Here is a 10,000-nt window from a genome sequence, read left to right as displayed (position 1 = left end):
GAGAAATTCAATAACACTGGACTCCATTTTCCAGCCCTCTCTCTTTCTCTCTCTCTCTCTCTCTCTCTCTCTGTCTTTCTCTTCCCATCATCCCTCTGCAGCTGTCCGTACGGTGGTGTCACCATGGCGACAGCAGACTGGTGTTCTTAGATCCATTCCAACAGCTGCTCTCAGTAGAAACAGTATTGATTGGATCTGTTCTAGTCTGAATTGTGCTTGTGTTTGTGTGGTGTGTGTGAGTGAGTGAGTGAGTGAGTGAGTGTGTGAGAAAGAGAGAGGAAGAGTGTGCCCATGCAAATTTGTAGCAAGTATGAGACTGGAAATCCATATGCTTCAGCCTTGATATACATCAGTGTGTGTATATGCATTAGGGTTTGCACACAAGCTTTTCATATACAGGCATAGCAGTAAGTAGTCGCATGGAAGGGAAGTTGTGTAATTCAATTAAAAAATGAATAAAAATGATAATCTTCAAGATAGAGCTGAGGAGAAAATGTGTAATTTAACTTATAAAATGGAAAACTGCAATTACAATTAGCAATCATTGATTACAAAGGGGGTTACATCTGCATATATTATTTTCAGTAAAAAGCTTTGAAGCCTATACTGTGTGTAGAATATAGCGGTTATATATTAAATATACATTCTGATGATTTACAGATTTACAGCACATCTTTCTGCCATTGAGACAGGCTCTATGCATTCAGCACTATATTCTCACATTTGGGGTGTATGTATTCGGATCTAATAAGTTACATTAGTGGTTGGTTGAATTATTAAAAATGGTTACATTATTTTGTTACATTTTAACAGGGTAACTAGTAATCTGAAACCGGTTACATTTCAAAAATAACTTCCTCAACACATATTCACAGGTATTGATCTATTCAAGGATCAGTCTAAAACTTTGTGTGTTTGTATGTACGGTACGTGTGTGTATTTGTCCGATAGACAGATGGATCAGACAGCTCCCGGGGCTGCCTGTAAAGTGATTGAAGAAAAGCGCCTGATACTCCCGCCATTGTTCTGGGCTTTTCCCAGGTCCCAGATGACTGGCGAGGTCCTTAGACATCCTGGGGCCTACGGCGAACCTTTCAATGACTTCCCTTTCAGTACTTAATGTATCATCAAAGAAGGGATTAAAGACTGGCCCAGGCAAAGCAATGACCGCTCCGCAGATTTAAGCTTATTAGCCAAAAAGGGGGGAAAAAAATACAAGCAGAGCTTCAGAGAGGCTGACATCAAAGATCACCGTTGTATCATCATAAAAGTTTGATAAACTTCTGTGCATGTGTGTATGTGTGTGTGTGTGTGTGTGTGTGTGTTTATGCTAATGTGTGCATGCATGCACGGCACGCTCACGTCCTTATCAGTTGAACAAATGAATATCCCGCTCATTTTCCCCTTGTGATTTGCATATCCTCCGACTCCGAGATAAGATGGTGGCCATATTGCCACTAGTGGAGCTAGATTGCTTATTGCTCTCGAAACGGTGGAGGACAAAAGGACGCCCCTTGGTCACCCTCATCATTTCTACCTGCTCTATATCTCCTTTGGTCCGTGGATTAAGAGCTTGGTGTGCATGCTAGTATGGACATATGTTTTGTTAGCCCCTAGAATGCGACGATAATCTTATCTGCTCAGCGAAGACTGTACTGCTCTGGAATGGAGCTGCTTACCTGCTCGTCTAATCCGTGCTGCATGCAGCTCCGTGGGCTTATCTTCTCATCTGAGAGGATCCCTCATGCTTGTCAACACGCAGGCCCCTCACTACCCCCTTGCCCTCCTGTGTGTGTGTGTGTGTGTGTGTGTGTGTGTGTGTGTGAATATAATGGAATTGCAATGCATAAGTAACACGATTTCATATCCCGCTCCATACTGAACAGAAGTGGCTGTTTTGCCTCTAAGTCTGTGTGGAGTCAGTAGAAGTTATCTATGGGTCTGAATTAGTTCTACAGTCATCATACTTCACATTATATAGGCTACATTCATATGGCAAATGATTTTAAAATTATTCCAAAAAATTTGCCATGGTCATACTTGAGCTATGGGCAAACAAAGGGACACTGCAAGGAAGTACTGTACATGAATCCATTTGCCTGTTCTGTTTGTACTTTTGCATGGGAGATGATTCTTGGCAACTGCTGATGCACATATTTTTTCCCATTTGTGTAGCCCTCACTTCTACATCAGTATCCTTTACTTTTGGATTTGGATTGATCGGTAATACAGAAATGCATATAGGCCTTTGGATTCTGCCTCTGTTAACATACATTGTGTTTATCTGCATTCAAAGCATACATGTATGTACAGTATGTATGACTTACCTCTGAAGTGGAATAAGAGTTAAGGCTATTGCAAAGCTAATGAAAGATGACAGTTTTAGCTAATGTAATTGAACAATGTTAATGAGAAACTCAGTCGGAATAAACCGTACGCTGCCATGGTTACCTGTAATTACCCTTCACCTTTGTATCACCCCATTCACCTTTGATGAGAACGTTGCCCTGTAAATTGTCCAGAGAGTGACCCAGTGAATGTCCAGCAGCTTTAAGCTTTGATTTCAAGCCTTCGATCGTGCCGTTCAGTATTTCCCCTTTCAAGTTGCTGAGAGTGCTCAAAGCCGAATGGTGGATCATAACTTGAAAAAAAAGCTCAGTTTTTTTTGGCCTGATACATTTTATTCCCCATTATGAACCCCACAGCCCACCATCGCTGCAGTGGAAGACTCATGCATCCTTCATGTATTAATCTCCAATCGGTTTCCTCTCTTTCTCCCCTCACGATATAGAGGGATTGAGATGGAGCGATCATTCTGTCCAGTGATCTCAAGCCTTCAGGGTCTCCTTATTTTTGCCTGCCTTTCAGGGGTGATGTTATGACTGTGGCTATATACAAACCTGCATGGCTTGAATAAGTTCAACCATTTTTGTCTCCCCCTCTTGGGTGGTGACATCATCTTCTCCTCTGGTCCTCCATTTTGAGTGAGTGACTATAAAGGGCTGTGTCTACTTGCAGGTAAATGAACAGCTGCCTGCAAGTGTCGGTGTGTGTGTGTGTGTGTGTGTGTGTGTGTGTGTGTGTGTGTGTGTGTGTGTGTGTCTCGTCTATTCTTGTGTAATACTTAGAAAGGAGGCCTTGGTCCATTCCAAAAACGGCAGAAATAGATCTTCTAAAAGCAAAAGCATGCCCTCCAGTGCTTCAATTAGACTAACAGTGACAACAGCACCACGGCATGCACCAGTAAAGGCCGGGATATTAAAAATCCAATACTTTATTATTACTCTTGCCACCATGTCAACCTTCAAAATGAAAGATGTTTTTTTCTTCTTCTTCCTCTGCTTTTATGTGAATCAGCTGGAAACATCTGTGTGACATGCCTGCAGTGCAGTGTAGCCCAGAGCTGCTGAGAAAGAGAGGGAGAGAGAGAGAGAGAGAGAGAGAGAGAGAGAGAGAGAGAGAGAGAGAGAGAGAGGAGCATTTCCAGGAAGAAAATCCTCATACAGTCCTGTTACACCAGACAGTATGAGAGAGCTGACCAGTATTCTTTTTCACTGATACTGGGATTACACGAGTGGTGGATGAGAAACGACTGCCCCTGATTATGGTTCATGTTAGGATAAGCTTTAAACAGCTCTCTGGGATCATCCATACTGTTTCCAGTCTCGCCAGTCATGTCAATGAGACTAAAGTGCTTCATGCATCTCAAATGTGTATTATATTATCAGGTTATCACCACAAACATTCTTTTTTCCTTTTATATACAGTATACAAGTGTTTTTTGGATATCTTTCATTTTTCATTTTGATTTAGATACATTTTGGTATTGTGATAAATGTAGGCATTTATTTTTCTGTGAAATGTTATGCCATAAGGTTAATTAATTGATTAACATTATAGACTTTCATTTTTTTTCCAAGTAAGCGACTTTTGTGAAAGCAGAAAAGCTGTAGAGAGGGTCTGCGGTCCTTTAAGCAAGATTTGTCAACTGCTATGTGTATATCTGATTTCTGACATTGGATATGACTGGGAGATGATTTAGAAATATCCTAGTTAAAACATCTGTGGACAGCTATTTTAATCTCATGTACAGTACTTTAAAATATTTTTATAAGTATTATTGCAAATTGTTCAAACAAAAAGAGCAGCTGATGAATTTGCAAAAGACTGAATGGATCATACAGATGAAGTGATATGGGGCGCTTGCTGTAAACTTAAACAGCTACAGTAAACTGATATGAATAGGAATTTGTGACAATAACTTGAGGAACACAAGTGTGCTTAATGTGGTCCTCCGTATCTTATCTGTCTCTCAGTGAATGTTGAAGTATTTGTATTTGCATGATGTATCATTTGAGTTTTGTTTGTGTATATACAGTACAACTATAATTTCTATAGTTATTGGCATTGTTTAAAGAAAACTATAGTTGTCATCTCAGTGTCATCTCTGGTTCAATAAGATCATCCTAATGTCCATAATATTCTATTTCAGTATATAAATGACAAATCTTTTCAGCAACTGAGTTACCTCTTATGCTTATGGTTATGTTTATTGATCCTTTTAGACTACTTACAGTAGCAGTGCTCGGAGCTTGCTCAGATCTAAAAGGCAAAGTCATCTGGTCCTCACTATTACAATTGAGATTAAGCTACTAACTGTGTGCCACATTTCCTTTCTGTTTTTCTTCTAATGATAACGCCTAAGCTATGTTTACAAGTGAAGCCTCTCATAATGTTTGCAAGATGTTCACCACAACGTTCGCTACAACAAAACGCTCCGGTCGAAGATCCAGGATATGCAATTTTTAAATACCCTCATATCACCTATTCAGGTTCATTTATATGCATATACAGTACAGGCAATCTGAGGAGAATTTATGTAGTTGTGGGAAGCAAGAATCAATGGACCTGATAGAGTCAGAAATGGAGCTTGCCAATAATGTCACAGTAGCAGAAGTTCATTATGTTCCATTAAAAAAAAAAAAAAAGCTTCAAAATCTTCAAAAACGTTTCAGATTATAATTCTATTTTATGGACATGTAAATTGTACAAATGGTTATACGGAAGAAATGAATGAATTAATAAATGAATCAATCAATAATCCATGCGTTTGTGAACCTGCTGAAAACATTTTTCTGTTAATTAATTTTCTAATTACATTCATTGTTAGAGCAAAGCTGGGTACAAATATTGTCACTGATTTCTACTCCCGCATGTTTTAAGGGGAAGCATTTTAAAAGTGCAGCGTTTTGAGTTAATTGGAGGCCTTAAACAGGCCGGCTTTATTGACGCGCCTCTCCGACGTGCTGCTGTGCTGTGAGGGGAAGATTGATGGCCCGTGGGAGGGGAGGAAGGAGAGGAAGGATGAAGGACTCAAGGGTGTGGCGACGCTAAGAGTCACGTATACAGTACACTTCAGAGCACTCGCGCTCTCTCTCCCTCGCATGGCATACAGATGGACATTTGTTCAGTGTGAAATGAGGAGTCTTGACGAGTTTCTGCTCAGCAAATGAGTGCCCAATTACTGTAATGTAAATGTGTAATGTTGACCATGGATGTACCATATTACCTGAATTAAGAATAATTAAGAGCTTGATTACATAGCCTGTTGAGACTTCTTCAAATAATGACTTAGTCATAATATATTGTGACTATGCCATAATTGAACTTTCATGTACGTGTGTAGATCTAATTAAGAAGAACACTCCATGCTTTATTCAAAGCAGTTCAGTCGCAGTGCAGAGGAAAAACACACTCACACACAGACACATAGTGAGAAGAATGTTCTCTTCGCCTGATAGTGTTTTGTCCAGACTCATTATTCCCTCGGAGAGACATCTCCATCACAGTTAGGCCACCAGTTGGACTAGTAGCCTGAGGATGCAAGACTCGATGCATTAGTTTCATGCTATCAATGTCATATCAGTTCACTTTACATGAGAGGAGGTTGACTTTGGCTTCTGTTGGTCTAATCAATCTGTTTAAGCTGGTGTGCCGCACAGTGCAGCCCTCAATACCCTGGCGATGTTAAAATGACATGGAAAACATGTCCTGTGTGCCTGTTTGTTTTGAAAAGAAGCCCAACTTGAAATATGAAAGATGGCTTTGGGTGGATCTGTCAAAATGGATCAGTGTAACTGATTCTGAGCTTTTTCAGCAATGCTAGCCTCTGTGCAGTAGAGTTAGCCATTATAAAGGGTCCATGTTCCAAAGGGCACGCTCTGCATTGAGGCTTGTTGTATTTGTGTCAGAGCAGTTCTCAAGATCTAAACATTGCTGCGCTTAAATGCTGAGCAGCAGCACTTGAAAAGAGTTTTCTAAATAAATATAAACGAGATGAGAGCAAGGAAGAGCAACATGTGTTTGGCCTAACACTCCAAATGGATCCTAAAGTACACTGTGGAATGATTTGGTGTGTAGAATTTTGCCGGGTTTTTTTTTTAAGTACTGCAGTGGGTTCTTACGTTCTGTTTTGTAGATGAGCAATGAAATATCAGAATGCCAGTGAAATACAAATATGTTTTTCTTCATATTCATTTGTATTTGCATACTGTACCTTTACGTTTGATTTGATTTAATTATGAGAAATGTGCACAGTCTGATTCTAGTAGTTCACAGCAATGCTCCCAACGTTTCCAAAATAGAAACCACAGTGAAAAGCTGTCCTTTCCTTTGCTGTCATTTTGATGAACTGTAATGGGTATAGATATGGGATACTTTAAAAACACTTTTTTAAAAATAGAAATATTTTACTAGTGTGTTGTATGAGTGCATTATGTGTTTGACAGCCAAGGTTAATGAGGCTCAAAACTGAAGAGTGTTTCTATTCATGTTGTTATGCTTGAGATGCCAGTCTTCTTAGGTCCTGAAAATTCCTCTTCAGTTCTTTGCTATTACCACTGGAGGTTTGAGGGATCTTTCTGATATATACACACAATAGGATGGAGGATTAGTCTGCTTTCAGTTGAAAAACAAGGCCTTCATGGTCCTGTAAAAGCACTAAAGGCTCTTTTTTTTTTTTTAAGGTTATTTTTTGGGCTTTTTATGCCTTTAATTGGACAGGACAGTAGAGAGAATGACAGGAAGCGAGTGGGAGAGAGAGCTGGGGTGGGATCCGGAAAGGACCACGGGGCGGGAATCGAACCCGGGTCGCCGGCGTGCGGTGCAGGTGCCCCAGCCAGTTGCGCCATGGCTGGGGCTAAAAGCTCTTTGTTGGATGGTTGGTATGGGATGTGCATTTATTCACCTTGGATCCTGAGGTATCCTGTTTTTATTGTATTGCAATGCATGCAAAGCAATGAACTGTATTGTTATTCGAAGTCTTCTACTTCTTTTTATTATTATTCTTCCGAGGTATAATTACAGTGCATGCAGAACAATGGATGTATTGTTATTCGGTGGCTTCTTATTTCAGTGTATGCAAAGCAATTCACTGTATGTGGCTTTTTATTATTGTTATTCTTACGGCTATGATTTGATGTGAACCACTTATTGTAGAAACTTAGTTCAAACTTGGACAAATAGCTCTTCAATTCAATTAGTCTGCTATGACCTCTCATATTTGTGTGATTACTCTTTGAGATACTAAATAAACACCAATAAATTTCTGCCATGGACTTAGCATAGGCGATTTTGACATCATACTTAGGCAATCAAACATCAATTAAGGCGAGACACGGCAGGTGAAAACAGTTTTTTCATGCACTGGTTTATTTTAAGATTTTGGGCTATATAGTTCCTGCCTTAACATTTGTTAATTCACACATTTAGGTGTTTATTTCATTACATTTTATACTTGCACCTGTATATTTCTCCTAAATTCACCAAAAATTAACATTCTAAGTTTGCATGCACTACCGCGACCATGGTCTGAAACATTTAATGTCCGGTGTTGTTGTAAAGCTCTCTCTCTCTCTTTCTCTTGCATGACGCTATGCAATCCAAATATGGACACTTCCTTTGTATCAGCAACCAATCGTGAACATTCAAAGGCGAGTCTAGGCTGAGAATGGAATCTCATTGGCTTGTTAGTTTCCTCTCCCAAATCTCCACCAAACTTTCTAACCATATTTAGAAGCCTTTTTCAGAGAGGTTTGTTTGAATATTATTCCTAGCCTGATTTGTATGACATTTTATTCCTAACATAGCCAAATGGATTTTTAAGGCTATTGGCAGTATTTTCTAATTTATGCATAGAAGAGAGTTCTAATTAACTTAGAGATATCCATAATTCCCTGTGTAAAATACTTTTCATCTAATATGTCAACACAATGAAAAAAAATATTTTGAACGTGGCTCTATCCAAAGTTCAGATTTAGTTTTTTTAAGTTTATGCAAATCAGTGCATATTTAATTAGATCATGCCTAATTTGCATATTTAAACATTGAAATGACTGAAAACTTGTAATACATTTTTTTTTCATGTTAAGGTAAGTGATTAACTGGGGAAGTTCCATATAATGAAATCTATACTGTACCCTATTAATCTGTAACGTCGCACCTTAAGCAATTAGTGCACCTGTGCTTACTGACTGCAGCTACTTAAAATAAACTTTTTCTCACTCCATTCTCCTATAATAGAGTTTATGTGGGCCACTCTTTGTCACATAATTATTGGCAAATTAAACTAATGCTGCTACAGTATACACTGACAGGCACAGCTCATCTAAGCTATAGTTCTCTTTCTGTGAGATCTCACTTTTCTCATTCTCACTCTCTCTCTCACTCCTTTGATTGACAGACTACTGTAGGTGCACAAAACGTTCTTCCTCTACACTCATTTGTTGCTGATGGAGCATTAACTATGCTGTAACGGCATCTTCTGTTATGTGCTGCTCCTTACGGTACATCTTCACTTTGACTCTGAACATCTTGTTTGCTTAGTAATAACAATTTTAACACACGCATAAATGCTTCTTTATCGTCAAGTGCTGATTCCCTGGTGCAACACCTAACTGGGTCCTTGTAGACACTAATTGCATTAACATTTGGCAGGTTCAAAAACAAACAAGCAAGCACACAGAGAGCCTTTCGAGCATGTGGCCGATTCATTTTTGCCTTTTTTTTTGCATGCACTGGTAATTCCTCAGGGGCATAATGTGACTATACGCTTAACGTATAAACTTTCAACCAATTTTGACATGTAGTTCTTGAATCCAATTTTGTGCGAATGGCTTCATTTTTCTGCAATATTCTCTTTCCCACTTTCTCTCACTTCTTTTCTTTCTTCACTTTCTCTCTCTTTGCTCTCTCCATCTCTCAATTTCAATAATTTGTTTGGCTTATTTTTATTTATAAAATTCCTTTCCTATTTAACGGTTCTCTTTCCTCGTCTCTTCTATAGTAGAGTTTCTGTGGGTAAAGGCTCTTTGTCACATCACCATTGGTTAATTAAACTAATGCAGCTGTGTACACTGACAGGTGTCATTCATCTGAGCTATTCATGGGTTTCATCAGGTCCCTTGCCACAGGTGTATACAATCAACCACCTAGTCTGAAGTTTGCTTACAAAAAAAGCTACCATCTTTGCCCATTTAAGGAGATCCGGTATCTTGAGCTTTTTACCATAAAGAACATAGGGATTTGGAATGATCACACAATGATCTGTTAAACTGTCGTGAAAATCGGAAAATCGGAAATGCAGATGTTTTCCTGAACACTATTGTCCTCTGCCTTCGAGTAGATACTGTGATCTCCAGTACAGTATGTGAAGGCGGCACTTTGATTTTTGCTACCCCAGAGCTAACTTGCAATGCAACTTGCCATTAAGTTAGTTAGATAATACATTTTATTACACAAGGGTTTTGCATCTGATGCATCACAAAAGTTAGCAAGCTAAATCAGCTACAGACTGCAAAAGGCAATAAGATAATGACATTTCTGACAAAATCTGTCATTTTACATCATGTTTCTATAACTATTTATTTCACGTCAGAGACATAGGAGCGATGAGCCCATGGATTTATTCGGCTTTGGTATGCTTTAGGCAACTGTCTTGCTA

Source organism: Sardina pilchardus, chromosome 5 (genome assembly GCF_963854185.1).
Source record: "Sardina pilchardus chromosome 5, fSarPil1.1, whole genome shotgun sequence".
Taxonomy (NCBI): Eukaryota; Metazoa; Chordata; class Actinopteri; order Clupeiformes; family Clupeidae; genus Sardina; species Sardina pilchardus.
This window is presented reverse-complemented; position numbering follows the sequence as displayed.